General features: G+C 39.8%; 1 pseudogene; it reads left to right on the plus strand.

The window, feature by feature from the left end:
- The first annotated feature begins 5,095 nt into the window (after window positions 1–5,095).
- On the plus strand, window positions 5,096–10,327 carry LOC148917699 (uncharacterized; annotated as a pseudogene).
- The last annotated feature ends 12,418 nt before the right edge of the window (window positions 10,328–22,745 follow it).

Below are 22,745 nucleotides of genomic sequence, written 5' to 3' on the forward strand. Positions count from 1 at the left end.
ATATTGTTGCCACGACCATTGTTGCTATGACCAAAACCTGAGCCACCAAAACTGTGACCATGAAAACCAGAACCACGACCGCATCCTTGAGAAGTCGTAGTATAGAGAGTCGTAGAGGTAGAATCGGAAAGGAGAGAGTTGGAGTCCTCAATTCAAGACTCAGCACTCAAAAGGAGAGTGAGAACATCATCAAACAACATAGAAGTTTCACGAGGTTTAATAGAGTTTACAGCACTCTCATAAGTAGGACCAAGACCATTAAGAATAATCTCAATGAGATCCTCATCATCAAGGGCTTTACCAGCAAGAGAAAGTTGGTCCGCAATACCGGTCAACTTATCAATATACGCAGTAATAGACATATTACAACGCCTAGTAGATTGGAGCAGAAATTTAAATTGAAGTATACGAGAACGAGATTGCGAAGCATTCCGAGTAGCCAAGGATTTCCACACCTCCACAGAAGTAGTACATCAAGCCACAGTAGAAAGGACAGTTGAAGTCAACATGGAGTTGATCCAACTCATAATTTGCTTATCTTGTCGTTGCCAAGTTGCGTGGTCAGGATTTGGAGTGGACTTATCATCAAGCAGTTTTGCAGGACAAGCCTGAGAGCCGTCAACATAACCATAGAGATCATTGGCTTGTAACAAAGGAGTGAATTGCACAAGCCATGGCAAATAATTGGTGCGATCAAGTTTGATCGAAACCAAATATGAGACGTTGGGAAGAGAGGTAGAAGACGAAGCCATCTCAACCAACCATAAACAACCAAGAACAGGCACTAAAGCAAAATGGATCGAGAGTCTCAAGACAAGAGCTCTGATACCAAGAAAGAATTGTAATTCACTATTATTTGATTTATATGATTCATCTCCATAAGAAGAGGTATTTATACACAACTGATAATAGTAAACTAAGAGACAATACAAAGCTTAATAAATATAAAGGCAAGATAATGGTAGACAGTGGGTTGGTGGATTGGTATATGACAGGTTCTCTATAGAATATTTAAACTGTCAGTGGATGTTTTCACGCTTGATTCTAAGGAAAGAATGTTAGCTATTTTAATTGACTACTGTATGTTATCTAGTGGTATCTAGGGAATCATTATGTCTTCTATCATAAAGAGCTTTTAACAAGGTCTCCTCTATACTTTATATAATGTGCAAGACTCCGTAATTGTTTACTTTTTATTTTGCAATTTTATTTGTGGCAAAATTATTTTGTTTCTTTTTAAAGGTTTTAAGAGGCCTTTGCAACATGTTCTCCAGGCTCTATCATGTTATGTTGAACATTGTATGTTGTTATTATTGTGTATAAGCCAATACATTTTTAAGTGCTCAAATTAAGTGCTAGTATTCTTTAAGTTACCAACATTGATGAGCAATGATAAAAAAAAACATGTACCAATTTATTTATTTATTTATTTTGTATGCTATGAATCTATGATTCATTTTAATTCAGAAACTCCGACAAAAACAATATTGAATCAACACATATTCATCCTTAGGTAACCACTATTGCTAATGCATGACTAATATTAGAATTCTCCAACTAGTTCTTAGTGGTGGATTCATGAATCTTACATCAAAGAGTCATAGTGTAAAACTTCCAAAAAAAATTGAGGATGAAAAAAACATTGAAAATGAAATGGCAGCACTGTCATTCATGTCAAAAACAATATTACAAGCTAGAATTGTCCACAACGAGGTTTCATATTTTTGAAAACGTAGCATTATAGCTTCATTTTCAATACAATAGAAAACATCTCTCTCAATGTAAACCAACAAGCTATCATTCAACCATCAATCTTCCATTTTGTTTCGAAGTGGACCCTTAATAATAATCATGACGGAAAATGACATCTTCGCTGAAGCTGTTGCAATCGGTAAAAGTAAAGTCAATGTAATAGGTAAGTACACATAATTGAATGCTAGATGCATCCTTGTTTCCATAATTTTTTTTTTTTTTTCTGAGATCACTAATCCCTTGCAAGTGACAAAAATCACTACTTGAATGCACAAAATGAATATAAAGCTCAAGTTGATCTTGAAGTGCCAAAAGTGTTGAAGAATATAAGTCCCACATCAGAAACTTGACTAAATAAAATACAAAATATAATGAATGTTTCTCCTACAAGTCACCCTATTTTAGGAGGGGGATAGGGAGCATGGTTGGAGTTGTATTTTTCCAATAACTCCCTAAAATTTGTCAAATGAGGTGATCTAGGGAGCCCATTATAGATGCTCTTACATTCAAAACCCTAATATAAAAAAACCCAATTCAAAACTAGCATAAACACCAATCAGCACCCTTAATCAAGATCCAAAACTAATTTAAACATAATACCTAAAATTGCAAACATACACAAAATGGCGCAAATGATATTTACCCACAGAGTGACGAGAGGAGACAGAGCCGAGGGCAATCTCATGGAGAGTGAAGGGATTGGTGGTGGTTATGTGGAAGAGAAAGGTGCTTCAATCAAATAATAGAGATGGAGAATACGATTGATGAGGAGGAGAGAGAAGAGATGAGAGGGAATCAAAATTTTGCAAGAGAGAGGAAATGAGAGCTCGAAAGAGAGAGTTGACCGAATGGAAAAGAAAGAATAGGCGACTCCGATATTTATGTGGGCTGTGATGTAGTGTAGCCAATTCTAGTGTAATGTAGAACTAACTATGTTAAAGAATAACATATCACCAAGTGTTTACTATAACCAATCATAGCTTGACATGTGTACATTATAAAGAGAAGAAATATGTATAAATATATGTCAGTTCAGTTTGGTAACGGATGCTTTGGAATGTTCAGGTACGGCAACGGCCTCTAATATAAATCGGGTCAGTCCCAAAAACCGAACTTATTGAACCCTTTTTTTCTTCCTATGTTTTGGTGGCCACGACCCAAAGGGAAACTTCTTAACACTATTGGTTAGAAACAACAACGTAAAACCCAAACAAGTGTACAAAACTCAGCCATTTCTCTTAGTTTTTAGAAATGGTTGTAGACGAAGAAATTTTGGTGCAATAAATTCCATTGGAGGAGAAAATAATTAGGGTTCAATGGATTAAATTGTGGGCCCCATAATTCGCCCATGTGGCGTGTGACTCATCAAAGTCGGATTAGTTGTCAAAAAGTGACACGTGGCGACATCCGACGGAGTGCATCAAACGGCTCAAGATGAAGACAAAATTAAGGGAAAGAATCTTTTGTGATTGACTTTAAATTAAATCAAATATTAATCAGGTCAATCAATTGAAGATAATTTGGTTAAATTACCAGATTACGGGAATTGATTTAAATCAAATCAAAATCCCACAAAACAAGGTTTTAAATAGGGAAAGTTATTTAGGTCAAGCATCCTACAAGAGCCTATAAATAGGAGGCCTCAAGACAAAAGAAGGGGTTCAGAAAAACCTAGCATTCAGAAGAAGCAGAAAACTCCCTGCATTCTTCACGTACACTTTGGAATAGCCACCAAGCACAACAAATATGTGTCGGCTCCTCCACCCTAGAAAATTCCAAACACCAAACAAGGCTTGTGCTACCCGTTTGAACAAGATCAAGTCTCTACGACCCTTGCATCAAACACAAATTTTCTTTATACACTTTGGAGATCGAATCAGAAGATTCAATACAGAGATTGTATCCCTAAATTTCATAAATACAAATATTATTTTGTACACGTGTTCTTGTCTCAATTGTCGCAGGAAATTCGTGTTTACAAATTTGGCACGCCCGGTGGGACAATCTCTACCTCTCATCTCTTTTTCCAGGTCCAAAATCAACCAACACACCAAAAACGATGGCCTCAAAGAAGATTCAAACCGTTCCTGCGGCGAAAGGGAAAACCATGAGCACCTCCTTCTCAAGCGGAGATTCTGCTGGGGTCGTCACCCAAAGCAAGGCCAAGGTGATATTGGCAACTCCACAGGTCATTTCCATACCGACTCAAGCCAAGGAGAAAGACGTGAACCGAAGGCGTGAACAGATTATCAGATCTAGCCTTCTTGGGGGCAAAGAAGAATATCTCCCGGGCGGATGAGAGAAACTCTCAAAATGAAGAAAGGAGTTTTTCGGGCTCAAAGAATTCAAGAGAACATTCCCTCTTGCCTGCTTCAGATGCTTGACTCGAGCACAGACTCATACCATAGATCCCCGCCTGACGACCAACAGAAGAAGATTACCTTGCCGTCCATAGGTGAGTCTTATTCTATGGCCATGCAGGTTATGGTGACAGGAGCAATGTCTATTGAAGAACAACTGACCCATATAAGCAAAGCGGTCACGAAACTGACGAAGATGGTCGAAGAGAAGTATGCACAGATTGCTTCTCTCATTAACAAGTGGGAAGCGCATTAGGATAAGGAGTCTGGTCAAGACGCAAAAAAGAAAGACCACATCATGAAGCTAAAGCCAGCGAGAAAGGATTGGGTCATGAAACAGAGTCAGGTGAGAAGTCGCACGAAAAAGTTGACGTTGCCTCGGTGGGTTCTTTGTCGATTCAACAACTTCAGGACATGATCGCGAACACCATCAGGGTTCAATACGGAGCACCTTCCCGAGGACACGCTCATGTATTCTAAGCCATGCACTAGGAGGATAGACAACTTGCAAATGCTAACAGGATATCAACCTCCCAAATTCCAACAATTCGATGGAAAGGGCAACCCAAAATAGCATGTTGCACACTTCGTCGAAACATGCAACAATGCTGGGACAGAGGGTGACCACCTAGTGAAACAATTTGTTCGTTCCTTGAAATCAGATGCATTTGATTGGTATATAGACTTGGAGTCCGAATCCCTTGATAGTTGGGATTAGATGGAGCGAGAATTCTTGAACAGATTCTATAGCACTCGTCACACTGTGAGTATGATGGAACTCACAAATACCAAGCAATGGAAAGATGAACCTATCGTCGATTACATCAATCGGGGGCACTCGTTAAGCCTGGACTGCAAAGATAGGCTTTTTGGAGATATCGGCAGTCGAGATGTGCATTCAGGAGATGCATTAGGGGTTGCTCTACATTCTACAAGGAATTAAACCCTACACGTTTGAGGAGCTAGCCACGCGTGCCCATGATATGGAGTTGAGTATAGCTAGTCACAGAGGAAAGCATGAACCCGTCATGGAGCAAAGAAAGGAGAAAGTCTTTGGACAAAAGACAGATAAGCCCGTCAAGAAGCCTACCAAGGAAGCAATGACAATAAACATTGTCCCTGTCAAAATCTCCACCCGAGATAAGAAGAAAGAAGACAAAAGGATGGAGCCATTCCGAGAGGTGGATAGACGTTGACGCACTTTGAAGGAGTTAGAGGAAAACGTGCCCATTCCACGACTCGATGTCGAGGTATGCTCGAAGACTTGCTTGAAAAGAAGGTGATCGAATTGCCAGAATGTAAGCGGCCTGAGAAGATGAACCGAGTCAACGACCCTAAGTTCTGCAAATACCACCAATTTGTCAGCCATTTGGTAGAGAAGTGCTTCGTGCTGAAGGAGCTAATTATGAACTTAGCCAGGCAAGGAAGGATTGAGTTAGATGTTGACGAAATCACAGATGCAAATGTCGCCACAATTGTGTTTGGATCCTTCGACCCAGTGTCATTGCCCGTTTTGTCAAAAAGATTGGAGTTTCAAGCAACAAGGGACCAACACCAAGTGACTAATTTGTGTACAAAGGAGGTGGCTAGCGAACCAAAAAATCAAGGAGCTGATGGCTTTGTTGGTGACTCATCTTTCGATGACAATGAAGGATGGACGCTCGTTACTCGGCAGAAGTCTCGTACAAAGCGCATTCCTCAAAGACAAAATACTCAATCAAAGAGGGGGTGACGAAAGAGGAGTTCGCACAAATGCTCTAAAAGAAAAACCAGAATAATGGTGAGGAGAGATTCTGACCAAGAAAGTGGACCACTAACCTAAGAACCACGAATTCCAATTACGCTAGGAGAATACTTTCCCAAAGTGTTATTCGTAAGAAGACCAATGGAGACTGTTCATATGACAACTTGCTATCAAGTAGATGATGAAGATGTCTCTAAAGGAAGATCTGAAATATTGAGGAAGCGGTGGAACTTCCTAAAGCAATACGCGTAGCATTGGTAAAGGCGTTGATGGATCTTAATATTTATCCAAATAGAATAAGAGAGGCCGAAAAATTAGAACCTAAGTCTCAAGACCGTGTTATGTGTTGTGCGACATATGCTTCCATCACATTCACCGATGAAGATCTTTTGTTAGGGTCCAAACCACACAACCGTCCGCTTTTCATGTCCCGGTATGTGCGAGAACAGAAACTTAGTCGCATGCTCGTGGATGGAGGTTCAACAGTAAACATAATGCCTAAGTTCACAATGACAAAGTTAGGCATCACCATAGAAAAATTGTCTCGAAGTCATCTCATGATTCAAGGCTTCAATCAAATGGGGCAAAAAGCCATGGGCATGATCAGAATTGAGCTCGTGATAGGTGATTTAAGGTCCAACACCTTATTTCACATGATTGATGCCAAGACTTCCTACAATCTTCTCTTAGGAAGGCCGTGTGTGCATGAAAATGGGATAGTGCCTTCGACTTTACATCAATGTTTCAAATTTTACAGAGGTGGAGTAAAGAAAATCATGGGTGATGTCAAATCATTTACCGAAGCTGAGTCTTATTTCGCTGATGCCAAGTTTTACATGGATGAAGACATGACATCTGAAGTTATTCTCGGAGGTCTACTCGACAAGCAAGGCCATATCAAGAAAAGATTAGCAGTCAAAGTGCCTTTCCACTGAAGAGAATGGCGATAATAAGTCAAAAAGCACTGCCTTTAGTCAAATGGGATCACCACCGATAGATTCACATAAGGTATCTATTCGTGTTCTTCGTTATGTCTCATCATCCCGAAGGAAGGAGGGCCAATCCCCATTTGGAGAAGAAGTGAAACCAATGAAGTTAGGGAAAAGTGACATGAAGTTCTTAAAGGAGTCTACAACCATGCCTTTACCCAAGTTGAGCAATTCAGATGTGTCGAAATCTTTAGTACCAAGGTTCGTCAGACCATCACAAGATGCAATAAGACGTGAACATCTTCCGATCAAAAGAACTAAAGAAGGTTTTGATCCTACCGCTTATAAGCTCATGTCAGAGGCAGGTTATGACTTCGGCTTATTTTCTTATTGGGGAGCTTAATCCAGATGTCACAGGAGAAAGGACGCATGGCCTTAGCGAAACCCAAAAGAAGTTGAAGATCTCTGCTAGAAGAAAAGAAAAGAAGGCAGAAGCTCAACACATTACTCGCGGTTGAGGAGGAAGAAGAACCAAAGGCTATTAAGAGAGCCTCTTTTCGCTTTTAACCATCAAAGAATCGACATCACGACCTTCTGTGTTCAAAAGGATATCTGGACATAAGACTCAAAAAAATCCAACCACTCTACACAGATCGGGTGCTAGAAAGACTCGGAGCACTAAGCAAGTCGTCTGAAGAGAAAAGCCAGTGAGAGTTGGAAAGTGGAGTTCGTATTGATTCAATGGAAGATAATGAAATCTGGAGCCTAATCTCGCCACGTATGAAACGTCACTCAACATTAGACGTAACTTCATGTGACCAACTCAAAGTGAAACGACGAACAATCATACAAACTCGGAAAACTTTGAGTCAACAAAATGAAAGTGACGATGAAGAAGCAGAGATTCTAGTTATTCATCACGTTACGATTAAAGAGCTCGATGAAGAGGAACCTTTTGAGGATGAGGTTCATGATGCTCATGCTGCCTTAGAAGATGGGGGCTAAGCGACTGTTGATGAATTAAAAGAGCTCAACTTGGGCACAAATGAAGACCCAAGACCTATCTTCGTTAGTGCACTTTTGAATCCTAACGAAGAAGAATCACACTATCAGTTGTTACTTGAGTATAAAGATGTCTTTGCTTGGACGTATAAGGAGATGTCAGGCCTCTATCAATTCGTATTTGTGTTGACTTCCGAGACTTAAACGAGGCTTGCCCGAAGGATGACTTTCCATTGCCCATATTTGAGCTCATGGTCGATGCAACCACAGGTCATAAAGCCTTGTCTTTCATGGACGGTTCATCTGGATACAATCAAATAAGAATGTCACCAGAGGACGAAGAACTCATAGCCTTCCGCACTCCAAAAGGAATTTACTGTTACAACGTGATGCCATTTGGCCTCATGAATGCAGGTGCGACCTATCAACTTGCAATGCTAAAGATCTTTAGTGACATGCTTCACAAGAATGTCGAGTGCTATGTTGATGACCTGGTGATCAAGTCAAAAAGAAGAGAAGATCACTTGAAAGACTTGAAATACTTGAAAGACTTGAAAGACTTGAAAGACTTGAGAATGGTGTTTAATAGATTGCGGAAGTACCAACTCAAGATGAACCCTTTGAAGTGTGCTTTCGGCCCAGGTAAATTTCTTGGTTTCATCGTTAAACATCGAGGCATCGAAGTAGACCAAACTAAGATTAAAGCCATCCGAGATATGCCCGAGCCAAGAAATTTACGTTAGTTGAAAAGTTTACAAGGACGTCTCGCGTTTATTCGGCGATTCATCTCAAACTTAGCGGGGAGGTGTCAGCCGAACTCTTACTGGTCCCGAACTAAACTACATGCCTATAGAAAGACATGTCTTGCACTTGTTTTTGCTATTCAAAAGTTAAGGCACTACATGTGAGCATTCATGGTTTATCTAATTGCATGAGCTGACCCAGTAAGGTATGTTATGTCAAAACCAGTCTTGACGGGGCGTTTGGCCAAGTGGGCATTACTTCTCAATCAATATGAATTCATCTACACTCCAGCAAAGGCAATTAAGGGGCAAGCTGTTGCAGATTTCCTAGCTGATCATTCAATTCCAGCAGATGGAAAATTTCAAATGACTTACCCGACGAACAAGTCTTTTCACGACGCTTTCTCCTGCTTGGATGATGTTCTTTGACGGATCGGCTCATAAAGATGGGGTAGGGGCTGGCGTAGTCTTCTTATCACCCGAGAGACACGTATTGCCCTATTCATTCTCTTTAAGTGAACTTTGCTTGAACAACGTTGCAGAATACCAGGCTTTGATCATGGGCTTACAAATGACTGTGGAGATGAAGATATCAAGCTTAGAAGTATATGGTGACTCCATGTTAGTGATCAACCAATTGTTGACCCATTACGAAGTTAGGAAGAATGATCTAATTCTATACCACCAAATGGCCACGCAATTACTAGAAAGGTTTGACTTCGTGACGCTGAAGCATATGCCAAGAAAAGACAACCAAATGGCAGATGGCTTAGCCAACCTTGCCGCTACATTAGCGTTGACAAAAGATGAAGCGGTGAATCTTCCAGTTTGCCAATGTTGGGTCGTTCCATTAACATTTGGGGCATCGCAAGAAGGAGTCAGCGTTATTTCAGTATTGTCCATTGACATTGATGACTGGAGGCAGCCTTTAATTGATTATCTTGAGCATGGGAAACTGCCAAATGATTCGAGACATCAAATAGAGGTACGGCGTCGGGCACCTCGATTCATTTATTATAAAGAGATTCTATATTGTCGTTCATTCGAAGGCCTGTTTCTAAGATGCTTGGGCGAAGATGATGCATCCAAAGCAATGGAGGAGGCTCACTCAAGTATTTGCGGAGCTCATCAATTAGGGTCAAAGCTACATTTCCAAATAAAAAGGATGGGCTACTATTGGCCGACTATGGTCAAGGATTGCATGGATTATGTGAAGGAATGCCAAGCATGTCAATTCCATGACAACTTTATACATCAGTCGCCAGAGCCGCTACATCCTACGATTACTTCATGGCCTTTTGATGCGTGAGGTCATGATGTGGTGGGACCAATAGCACCCAAATCTTCTGATATCATTCTTACATCCTGGCAGCCACTGACTACTTTTCAAAATGGGCAGAGGCTGTACCCCTAAAAGAAGTAAAGAAAGAAAATGTAGTGAGCTTTATCAAAGTAAACATCATTCATCGGTATGGTGTGCCGCGTTACATCACCACAGACAATGGAAAGCCATTTTCGAACTGGTTAATGGATAAATTGTGTGAAGACTTCGGTTTCAAACAACTCAACTCTTTAATGTACAATGCCCCAGCCGACGGTCTTGCTGAAGCGTTCAACAAAACTCTTTGCAACTTGTTGAAGAAAGTTGTTGGAAGAACCAAGAAAGATTGCCATGAAAGGATAAATGAAACATTGTGGGCTTATCGGACGACATACCGGACGCCTACTCAAGCTACACCATACTCACTCGTGTATGGCGTGGAAGCAGTCTTGCCTCTAGAAAGTCAAATTCCATGAAAGTGCTCTACAAAGATCCTTAGAAGGGTGCAGGATAAATATGCAAAGGGTTAAGGTGAGGAGAATTGGGTAAAGAATGATAAAGGCTTACATAAAAGGCACAAGGTTACTAGGGATAGAATTGATATGGGTTGGCTGGAAAGGCTCAAACGAACGAAACAAGGCCTATATCACTTCCTAGGGTCCATGTGGTTCATGAAATATGCCTCAAATAGATAATGAAAGTAGTTTTAGCAAACAATTTAAACATCCTCAAGTACTTGACCAAAACAAAGAATAATGAGATCACAACGACTTGTAGACAAGAAAAATATAGAATAGCATATAACACTCAAGGAAGAAAGGTATAGGCTCAAAAAACTCACATAATAAGGGTTATATAAGTCTACACTAGCCTTATTTGGGAATTTAAATCATGGGAACTCCAATCGAAAATCATATTAATATGGCTATGTGCAAAAAGATTTACCAAGTTTAATCACAAAATTAAGGCTAACATAAGGATAATGTAAAGAATTAATGTCATGCTCACAATTCCTTGCAAGTTAATTGTCAATAAAATTCAATCTCATCATAGAATTGGGAAGTGACTACTGCAAACAAATAAAAACTAGACTCAAAGTTAAAGACAATATTTCTGGGTTTTTCTGACATTTTTCTTTCTTTTTTTTTTAATTTTTTAAGGAGAGACAAAATTAGAAACAATACAATACTCAATCACCCACAATTTAAAATAAACATTGTCCTCAATGTGTAAAATAAAGAAATAAATTCATGGATAATCAATTAAAGAAGGGAGAGGGTTTGAGGACTTCCTGGGTTTTCTAGGTGTGCGGAGGGGCAAGAATTTGTTGAAGTGAGAGGACATAAACAAGGCAATGAACTCAAACACCCACAACTTGTCTCTTTGAATGCCAATGGACCAGTAATAGCTCCTAAAAGTCTCGGAATGCGATGAAATTGGAACGAAATTGAGCTGGATATGTAATCATGAAAATATGGAAATCTGACATTTAGCGACGAAAAATCTGATGAACACCGCGCAAAACTGTGACAAAAAATTTGATGAACACCGTCCTCTAAAACCTCTTTGGTGACGAAAAATCTTCAAATTCTGGGCAAAATAGCAGCTGTTGTTTTTAGTGTTTTAGGACCTTTTTTGAGCTTCAAATCGTCCTAAAACATAATGTAGGCCACCTGAGACCCCCAAACCTGGTCCAAAACATCATAATAACCATTCTAAACACGTCAGTGGCTTCAGATTGACCTGAAAAACAACAAAAAAGAATTAGGCATAAATTCTAGTTTTGACCAAAATAAGAACCTACTAAGCTATTTTGCTATTTTCTGGCATTTAACTTCAACCAATGACCAAAACAACTACTGTAACACATCTGAAACATGCTACAAACATCCTAAGGCTAGAAAAATGCGAAAAATTTTCTTTGGAACACAAAATCCTTTGTTTGATGACGCAAAACTTAACAAAAACAACCAAAACAAAAACATGATAAATGTAAGAGAAATCACAAAGAAACCAAAAAAAAAAAAAAAAAAGTTAAGAATGCTTGGGTTGCCTCCCAAGAAGCGCTTCTTTATAGTCATGAGCTAGATTTTTCGAATGTCTATGGTGGTGCAGGAGTAGAAAATAATGCTACTTCTTTCATATAGTGCTTGGGCTATTGTCCAAACTCCTTGTGAATAATAGCCTTGTCATGCAATGTCTTGGTGTGATCCTTGGCAAGGAGATGCCACAAGAGCCGACTCATTTTGGAAAGCTTTTGATACAACATTGACAAATTCCAGCACGTCCAAGAGAAGAGCGCAAGCGTTTCACATATGGAGAGGGTGGCGACTTGGCTTTCAAGACATCCGTAGAGGTGTTTTCCAAGTAGTTGACATGTATAATTGGGTCAAGGAGATCTATGCAGCTGCACTCTTCCAAGTCCCCCGGTTTTTTAACAGCTTCAAACACCTTAAACTCGACGGATTCCCCTTGAACTCTCAAAGTTATAGTTCCTTGTTGCACATCAATCAATGTACCAGCTGCAGCAAGGAAGGGACGGCCTAGCAAGAGGGGGATGTCGCGGTCTTCCTCCATGTCAAGAACCAAGAAATCAACCGGCAGCACAAATTGCTTCACTTTGACCAACACATCTTCAATGATTCCTCTAGGATATGTGACTGATTTGTCCGCAAGTGGAAGAGAAACGGAAATACTCTTGAGCTCTCCAATACCTAATCTCTGAAAAATAGACAAAGGCATAAGGTTAATGCTTGAGCCTAAATCTAAAAATGCTTTATCAAATTGAACATCACCAATAATGCAAGGAATTGTAAAACTCCTTGGGTCCTTCGGTTTTGGAGGCAATTTACGCAATAACACAGCCAAGACTTCTTCACTTAAGGCACGATTTCATACTCCTTGAACTTTCTCTTATTTGTACAAAGTTCTTTAAGGAATTTTGCATAGCTTGGAATTTGCTGGATCGCATTAAGCAAGGGAATGTTCACTTGCACTTTTCAGAAAGTCTCTAGGATATCCTTTGAAACTTTCTCCTTCTTTGAATTCAAAAACCTACGAGGAAAAGGAACCTGTGAAGTAATCGAATGATTCACAAGAGAACTTACCTTAGAGTTGTCACTTGGAACCGTAAGCTTGGGAGAGGAGCCAGCCACTATTTTGGTTGAATTTCTCTCCTCATTGTCATCCTTTTCCACCTTTTTTCCACATCGAAGAGTAATCGCATTTGCGGTTTCATGGCCTCCATTAGGATTTGGAATTACTGGGCTTGGAAACTTTCCTGGCTCTCTTTGACTCAAGGAGGCTGCAATTTGTCCAACTTGGTTTTCAAGGCTCTTGATTGCTGTAGACATTTGTGCCTGTGTTTGCCTTATTTCCTGCATAAAACCTTGAGTGCTTAATGCCAAAGAATTAATTAACTCTTCTAAGGACTTACCTTGCCCATGAGGTGGTGGTGCATTTTGTTGAGGAACAAACCGCTTTTGTTGAACCGGGGCTGTTTGCACATTTTGGTTGTTCTTCCATCCAAAGTTAGGTATTGCCGCCATCCCAGATTATAGGTGTTAGGAAATGGATCGTTTCTTGGCTTTTGTTGCTGTATATAGTGTGCTTGAGCCATCTCTTCTCCATCACCATACAAACTTGAACAAGACTCGTAGGATGTCCGGGATTAGCACACATGGCACACACTTGTGCTTGAGGGATTAACTGCTTAACAAGGTTAGTCAAATTAGTTATTTAAGGACCAATATCACTAGCACTTACCTCATAAACACCTGCTTTCTTTGGGCGAGCTCTCCGATAATTAAATTGTTGAGAGTTTGCTGCAATGTTCTCAAACATCTCCTTAACTTGAGTAGCACTCTTGTTCATCAAGCCTCCTCCACTAGTAGCATCAACCATCATCCTCTCCGAATCAAGTAATCCCTCATAAAAGTACTGCATAAGTAGCCAATCTTCAATTTGGTGATGAGGGCACGAAGCTAGGAGTCTCTGAAACCGATCCCAATACTCATGAAATGATTCTCCATCTAGTGGCTGCACTCCCATGATCTCCTTCCTAATATGGTTTGTCTTTTGTGCTGGAAAGAACTTTGCAAGGAACTTGGAAGCCAATATTGTCCATGTGGTGATAGATGCACTAGGCAAAGAATAGAGCCACTCCTTGGCTCGTTCCTTGAGTGAGAATGGAAACAAACTGATAAGTTCATAATTTCATACATTCGCATGCCTTCTTGACTTAGTGACTTTGCTTAGTTTCTCTTTATTTTGACTCATTTACCTCTTTTTGTTTGTTTTGTACGCTAAGACAGCAAGAGATCACATTTGATGCAATCCATGCTTGTTAAGGGCTGATTGGGATAAGAGGAATATGAACTTAAAGACAAACCCAATTTGGGCCACACTCCTTGTCAGTTCAGTTTCGTATGTCATCTTGCAAGCCTCATTTCAGCAACTTACACAGGTCGGATGAGGAGACATCCTTGATAGAAGTTGTTCCAATGGGTGTCTATTATAACATATCCAAAGTTCAGCCCAATTGGATAAATCTGGAGCCCTTAGAATATCAAAGACTGAACTAAGTTCATGTTGGCTGCCATCACATTTAATGTGGCTACATCTCTAGAGCCATGTGCTACACATGGGCAGCCACACATGGGAGTCAAATCAACTCAGGAACTCAAAAAGATGAACAAAAGTCAAGCTTTCCATAAAGAAACCATACCAAAGCATGTATTTGGCAGCTGGAGCAGTTTGCAAGTATGTCAGCTGGAGCAGTTAGCAAGTATAAGTAATGGAACAGTTGGGAGCAGCTAAGAAAGGTGTGCTTAACTAGCCAAAGGGGAGGACGAAATTGCACTTTATAAATAGAGAGCTGCACACTCATTCAATAGATAGGCAGACATACACGTTCACTTCATCCATTACTCTCATACACACATTCATATTCACTACAAAGAGAGAACAGAGCCTGGAGCTGTCCTGGGAACTACATTGCTGCTAGCTAGTTCTTCTCTTCTATTTATCCTATCTATGTATTTCTTATTTTCTGTATTCATAGTTATGTTTAACCAATCCATTTAGTTAGGGCTTAGGATGAAGCCCTAGTCATGAATATTCAATGTTATGGATGATTTTATAGTTAATTGATTTCCTTGCTTTCACTATCAAGTTATTAATCTCCAGTTTATTATGTGCTTGATGTATGTTTTCTTGGAGTAGCTAACTAGGATTTTATGCATCTAGCACAGGTTGGGAAAGGGTTTAGATTCACCAATTCTACTCTCCTTTCACCAGCAACACATGAATGGCCTAAAAATCATTCAAGTGGTTAATAACCATAGGTTGACTAGGACAGATACCATGTTCTAGGACTTGTGTGATTATCATACTCTCATAGAGCTTAATGACTTTTGTATGCTTTATTCTAAGTAGATATCATGCTTAGGTTGTGTATTAGAGATCACGTGCTGTGTAGATACCATGCACAATTACATGTCATAGGCTTGTATGCGATAATCTATTGTTGATGAAGCGTGAGTCAATTTCTATGCATTCATAACTTGGATAGGAAAACTAGTGGTGGATTCCAAAGCTCTAACACCTCTCAATAATTGTTTCACAACTTGTTGATTGCTGCCAGTGTTTACTTTCGAGCACTTTCATTTCACTTTCTTCTTTCCATTTCAACAACAAAACCCCTCATTTCGAGTGCGTGTGTGGTGCTAGGATTCTGTCCTAGACCTTGAGCAATTAGCAAGAGACATTGTTGAATTCGACCTTGCCTTTAGTTAGTTAGTCAGTTTCTTTGTTTTCTGTTTTTCTAGCATTCTAAGTAATTTAACTTGGAACTAAGTTACCATTCTCCGTGGGATCGACCTCGTATTTACATAAGCTATACTATAAACGATTCGTGCACTTGCGAGAGTTAAAGTTGCTATTTTTAATAACTCATCTTAGTTGTTAAGAATCGCATTAACACAAATGCAATCTGATTGCCTCATCACTAATCCCTCCATTGTGCATAGTCACGTACACGACAAAGAAATCCTTGATATGTATGTGACGATCATCCCCAGCCTTACCATAGAATTGTAGCAAAAGGTGAACGGTGCCACTCTTGATCTCAAACGTGGTTGTAGTGGCTGGGTATGCAATGCAAGACGGCTTGTCCAATGCTTTAGGAACTGTGAAATCCTTCAAAGGTTGGGTGAGGTTGTTGAGTTCCAACTCGTCTCCCATCTTGATTGGAAGTGTAGCTTGCTTACTTTTATCTCAATGGTGATAACGAAGTGTGTTCACTAGTTCAGGGTTGTATGGTATAAGCTCGTGACTCTGAACGACGCACCCAAAGATATACCAAATTGAAAACAAAACTCAATTAGATTGACAATCCCCGGCAATGGCGCCAAAAACTTGTTGGTAATTTTTAACAACAATATTAAAACCTTGCAAGTGCACAAATCAAATGATAGTATAGTAAGCAAGCAAGGGCCATTCCCACAGAGATTGTAACCTAAAGAGATGTTTATCAATGTCACGCAACGAAAACACAAGGACTTCCACACACACGCCAACACCAAGGGGGGTTTTGATTTGATTTTGTGAATAAAACAAAACAAGGAAAAGAAAACAATACAGAATTTAAATTAGAGTCTAAGAGAAATTGGTTTAAAATCAGTCAAGAACAATAGCTAGGACTCACTATTCACCTCCAAACAATCAATCAATCCATAAACAACAATAGATAATCAATTTCTAGTAAGCATATGATGACGACACTCACAACAAGATCATGGCATTTGACTCGAGTTGTATGATTCTCTCTTAAGCGTATGTAAAGTGTATGTCATTTACATCAATACGTGCATTCTTAATTGAAATCTAGTATGGCATTTACATCAATACGTGTATTCATAATTGAAATCTAATTGACCTATGTTATACAACAATTTAATTCCAATACATGCTTCCAAGTTAGCTACTCAAAGAAACAAAATATCAGAATTCACATAACATAGAGAAACCGAAATCATCACGCTTGTAGAAACTGAAAATCCATTCAAACTTGTTTATAAAATTGAAATCATGTTTAGGGCTTCAAGATTAAGCCCTAACTAACAAGAAACTAGTTACTCATGTTCTTGGATGAACTCAAAAATAAATACATAAGAACTGAAAAAGTAAAAGAGGAAAGGAAAAGAAGAACTTGTTAGCAGATTTCTCCTCTTGTGCGGTTGATCTCTTTAGGACGTGAATCCCTTGTATGGGGGCATTGGCTGGCCTTTTATATCACTTATATCAGAGTTTTAAACCCTAAGATAGTCTCTCAAAAAACTCGTAATGTATCTAAAGTCTCAGCATCTATAGCAGATAGTACATGAGCTCCTTCAATCGCAATCTTATCCTCTTTCAAGAGGGTAACCTCACGACGATGGTAAAAAAGTTGTACATCACTCTCTAAAAGTGATTCGTTTAGTTGATGCAGTCTCAACTCCAATTGTTCTTGTTCTCTCTTCAACTCCTTCATACGCATATTGGTAGATTGAATAGACTCAAGTATGGAAAACTGATGAGTCTCTTCAGCTTGTTGCAAAGCCAAGGCAATAGAAAGTGAAGAGTCAACTGCAGCTAAACGATCACTCTGAGCCTCGGGAGATAGCTTTTAGGAGTAAGTAGAGTACACAGAATGAGAGTCAACTACGGTTGCCATAAGTGCATCGAATCATAGCTCGTAAAGATGAGACGTCTGCCCCCACATTGTCAAGGGTATTCAACAATTTGCCAAGCTCATCTTTGAATGAAGGAAGCCTTTCTAATGAAGCCTTCAAGATTATACTTTTTATTTGGTTTCCTAAAACGGAGATTACTTTGCGAAGGGTTTTGTCCGCAACACCTAATTTGGGTTCCCCACATGATATTTCAGAAGTTGATGCATGATTAGCCGACTTTAATAAATGTGGTTGTGTGAGCGAACCTACATTGGCCGGCGAGTAATAGTTAGGCAAGTAGACTCAAAGATTTCTAAACACTAAGCGTGATAAAGATTGGAAGCGTACCTCTTAGACTAGCACCTGAACCACTTATCGGGTGCAAATATCATTTTCTCCTTCGATAGGCAAATGGTTGAATGGCACGAGCTCGGACACAGTAGGAACATGATGTACCACTTCTCCCTAAAATGTATATAATAAATCAGAATTGGTTGTTATAAAAATAAATAAATAATAAATAAAATCTCAAAGAGAAGTAAAGTACATACCTCGTTCATTAGAACTGGTTGTGAAATAGCGGGTACATCACAAAAGAATGTGTCATCAAGTGGGTATGCCGTGTCCAGATCGCAATAAAGAGGTTCGATGCTTGTCTTCTTATGCCTAAAGTTGACTTCACTGTCTTCATTGCTGCTTATATGCCCTCACTTCAAATGGTGAATTCGTGAACCAAGGGGAATGAAATCTTCTTAGGAATCTGCTACACTTTTTGTTTCTCCTTTATCATTAGGGACTTGAGTTGAAGGAACATCAACAAGAGGTTGTGACCTCAAACTCTCGAATATTGTCCTTAGTGGGTAGGGTTATTGTAGATGCACTGCCAATCTTCAAGCATGATTTCCAATGTGAGTACACTGATAGCACAGTCCCATTCTGGACGTCATCTTTAAGTTCTCATGGCACATGTTGTACATAACAAAATTGTCTACTAAACCGGTGCGGGCTATAAGGTTGGATGACTCGGTACTTTTCCTGTCGTAGAGAAACGAATCCCGAACAAAGGCATATCAAATACTTAAAGTCTTCTTTAGAAATATGATCTTCATCACTCAATTGTTTGCATTTTGAAAATACTCTTGCCATACGACTCATTTTCACTTTACCACAAGTCCGGAACAAAGCTCGAGCTACAAATCTTCAAAACATTTGGCCGAAAGTCTTCCCGAGATCCTTGCCATGATAGGAATGGACTTCTCGGAAGATGATGTAAAATGTGTGTCAAAGTATTCGCCCAACCACCCATGCACATAATGAAAAGGTAGAACAGTTGTGCAATTTTCTAGATCATCTGCACTAGAAATATCATTTAGCCCTTTGTAAATGTTGGCCAATACTGGAACTGGGCTAAATGATACACCGTGCGCCATTCGACTGGCAACTTTGAAAACCCCTGGTCTGATCAAAGTTACATCGTCTTTGGGAAATACAAATTTGCACAACCAGCAAGCAAGGAATGCAGCCAAGTAGGATTTTTTCATGTCTTCATCAGCTATACCCAAATCTTCAAAAACCCCTTCCTCTTCCTCAATGCGTTTCAGTGCCGTCGGAATGATAACAGATGGATCAGAGTCTTCCTTTGGCTTTTGTGATTTGTTCTGTATGGTTTTCCTTGAAGGCTTTTTATACTTGAATGGCCCTCGATACCAGTACTTTATCCAAGCAGTCATTCTCACTCTAGATTTTCCTTTAGAATCCCGTAAACTCTTGTGATACGCTAAGAATAAGTAGCGACAAATGTGTGGGATATAAGACACGCCTTTATGATCCTTCCTGTTGAGACTCTCAGATGTTGGAATAACTTCATCATAAAATCGACCTGTAATAGGGAGACCGCTAATTTCATAAAGATCCCAAAGGGAAATAGACATCTCTCCTTGCGACGTATGAAGAGTATTTGTTGCAGGACACCAGTACTCGCAAAAGGCTCGAATGACTGGAGCATGTCGATCATAGCTAATTAATGAGGCAAGTACTGCATTATATAGACCAGTGCTCTTAAGAACCTGAGTATTTCTACTTAGGACATCTTCAAGCCACCCCTAGTAATACTCGGTAAATGTAGATTCACCAGCTGTCGGGAGAGCAGAACTCCAATTCACTACTCCATTATGGATTCGATCGCTAAGAAGCTAGAATGCCTTCGATGAACCGATATCTGTATGATGGAGTGAAGGTCCCTATTTGTAGATTTGGATTTTTTGAAGCTGCTGAGTTGACAAAACACCTCTTGAGACCAAGACGGAATATGAAGAGAATTGTCCACCTCAGATACTTCCGAAGCTAGGAGAGGCGCACCTACAAGCAATGTGTTACCTTCGTCCCGATTATCACTTTCATCCTTAAGAATAGTAACAATGCCTTTCTTGAAACACTTGAAGAAGGCCATCTGTATAAGATGAGCGACATGAAACAATATTCAGTATCAGGCTAGTGACTTCATACTTTAAAAAAAATATATATATATATATATATAATAAAATAAAATAAATAAATAAAAGCTTACTTGTGCAAGTTTGAAGAGCCGGGTAAAGGTGGAATGTCTTGAGAAACAATCTTCACTCATCTTTCCCTACGTAAAGCCTAAGCGCTTGAGTGGGTTATCACCAAGTCGGAGAGATGGATCAAACCCAAGCCGTATAGGATGTCTACGTTCTTCACTCATCCTCCACTTACGTAAAGCCTAAGCGCTTGAGCGGGTTATCACCAAGTCGGAGAGATGGATCAAACCCAAACGGTATAGGACGTCTACGTTCTTCACTCATTCTCCACTTACATAAAGCCTAAGCACTTAAGCAGGTTATCACCAAGTCGGAGAGATGGATCAAATCCAAGCGATATAGGACGTCTATGTTCTTCACTCATCCTTCACTTATATAAAGCCTAAGCGCTTAAGCGGGTTATCACCAAGTCGAAGAGATGGATCAAACCCAAGCAGCATAGGACGTCCACGTTCTTCACTTTCTTTCAAAGTACCTATTGTAAAAAATATATATGTGTAAATATCATCACATAAAATTAAAAATTAAAAATTAAAAATTAAAAAAAATGATTGAAAGAGTAATAGATGTGCAGCGGTATAAATAATATATAAATAAAAATTAAAAAAGAGGTTATTTCGAGCTGTTTGGACCAGCCCAAGCAGCCTAATTTACGCACTCACACCAAAGACCAGCCAAGAAGGCCCATCATCGCTTGCCCATGCTCCAAATACAGAGCCCATGTCGCACCAGCCCACCAAGGCTCGCGTCAACCTCAAGCAGCCCAACATCTCCTCTTGCGCAACCCACTCCTCCAAGCCCAACTAGTGGCCAAAGTCCAATGCATGCCCCAGCTGAGCAAGCCCACGCTGCAGTGCTCCAGCTAGCGCCAAAGACACACCCACCTCGCTTCAACTCGCTCCAAGCCCGTGCTCGTGCCGCATCACTGTGATTCAACTCCAACAGAAGCCCACATCTCGCCAAGGCCCAGCACGCCTCCTAGCCCGAGCCCACGTCGCACACCAAGGCCAGCGCCTCCAAGCTTCCACTTCAAGCCCAGCCCCTCCTTTCTTAGTGTGAGCCCACTTTACGCACTGCATGGCCTCCTCGCCTCAATACACAGCAGGCTTGAATCGCCAACCCTTCCACCCTCCAGTCTTGTTTCCAAAAAAAATAAATTAAATAAATAATATTTATAAATAAAAAAAATAAGCTGACGCAAGAACATGATGAAACAAAGAATGGGTTCAAGCTTACCAACAAGTTTCTTGATAGACCAACAAGTGGGTTCTTGCGGCTGTAGAAAAAAATATCAATGTCAGTTTTCTTTTTCAACTGGCGGCAAATAGGCATATATATATAAGAATCAAACATTGAATAAAATAAAATAAAAAGACAACTCTCACCACTTTGGTTGTTGAGAATTCAGATGATGCAAACTTCAAAGTCGTAGACTTTCTTGCCAACAAGTGGAGTCTTTGCTGTTCTATTCGGTTAATCTCAATCTCCATGAGAGTAGAGCAATTTAAAGAAGCCAAAGGCCATTAAAGCTCCTGGTGGTGCTAGGGTTTCTTATTCCTAGTTTAGGAAAATATTGGATTTTGTATCTTGCTTCCCAAGATCTTACCAATATTGGATATTATTAGGCTTAATAATATTACCCAAAAAAAAAACGTTGAAAGTAGAAAGCCAACGTTGGAAATAGAGTGATCAATATGGAATGTTATTAAGCTTAATAATATTACTTCCAAAAAAAAAAAAAAAGAGGTAACTTTCGAAGCTCCACGTTGGAAGCAATCCAAATTATTGGAAAGAAACGAAGGAGTAACACTTCAAGCTACACTTCCTACATGTGACAAGCACATATTACAGTGCATCATGAAGTGGGGGCAATTTGTAGACAAAGAAATTTTGGTGCAATAAATTCCATTGGACGAGAAAATAATTAGGGTTCGGTGGATTAAATTGTGGGCCTCATAATTCCCCCATGTGGCATGTGACTCATCAAAGTCAAATTAATTGTCAAAAAGTGACACGTTGCGACATCCAACGGAGTGCATCAAACGGTTCAAGATGAAGACATTAAGGGAAAGAATCTTCTGTGATTGACTTTGATTTAAATCAAAAATTAATCAGGTCAATCAATTGAAGATAATCTGGTTAAATTGCCAGATTATGGGAATTAATTTAAATCAAATCAAAATCCCACAAAACAAGGTTTTAAATAGGAAAAGTTATTTAGGTCAAGCATCTTACAAGAGCCTATAAATAGGAGGCCTCAAGATGAAAGAAGGGGTTCAGAAAAACCTAACATTCAGAAGAAGCAGAAAACTCCCTGCATTCTTCACCTACATTTTTCATAAATACAAATATTATTTTGTACACGTGTTCTTGTCTCAATTGTCGCAGGAAATTCGTGTTTACAATGGTCATTGCTTTACTCTCTATGGTCCTCCACTCACAACTCTTTCTCTTCGTCATCTCCATCCATCACCCCCAAATCATACCTTGACCCCACGAGCCTCTACACTCCCATGTACCTTCTCAAGCAGCCATTGTGGCTTCTCATGCTACTTCACCAAGCATCGCGCTGAACCCAAACCGACTCCAAAATGAGGCAGTAATAGCTCAAGTTGACCACG

This window comes from Prunus mume, linkage group LG4 (assembly GCF_029339155.1).
Source record: "Prunus mume cultivar Tortuosa linkage group LG4, ASM2933915v1, whole genome shotgun sequence".
NCBI classification, from domain to species: domain Eukaryota; kingdom Viridiplantae; phylum Streptophyta; class Magnoliopsida; order Rosales; family Rosaceae; genus Prunus; species Prunus mume.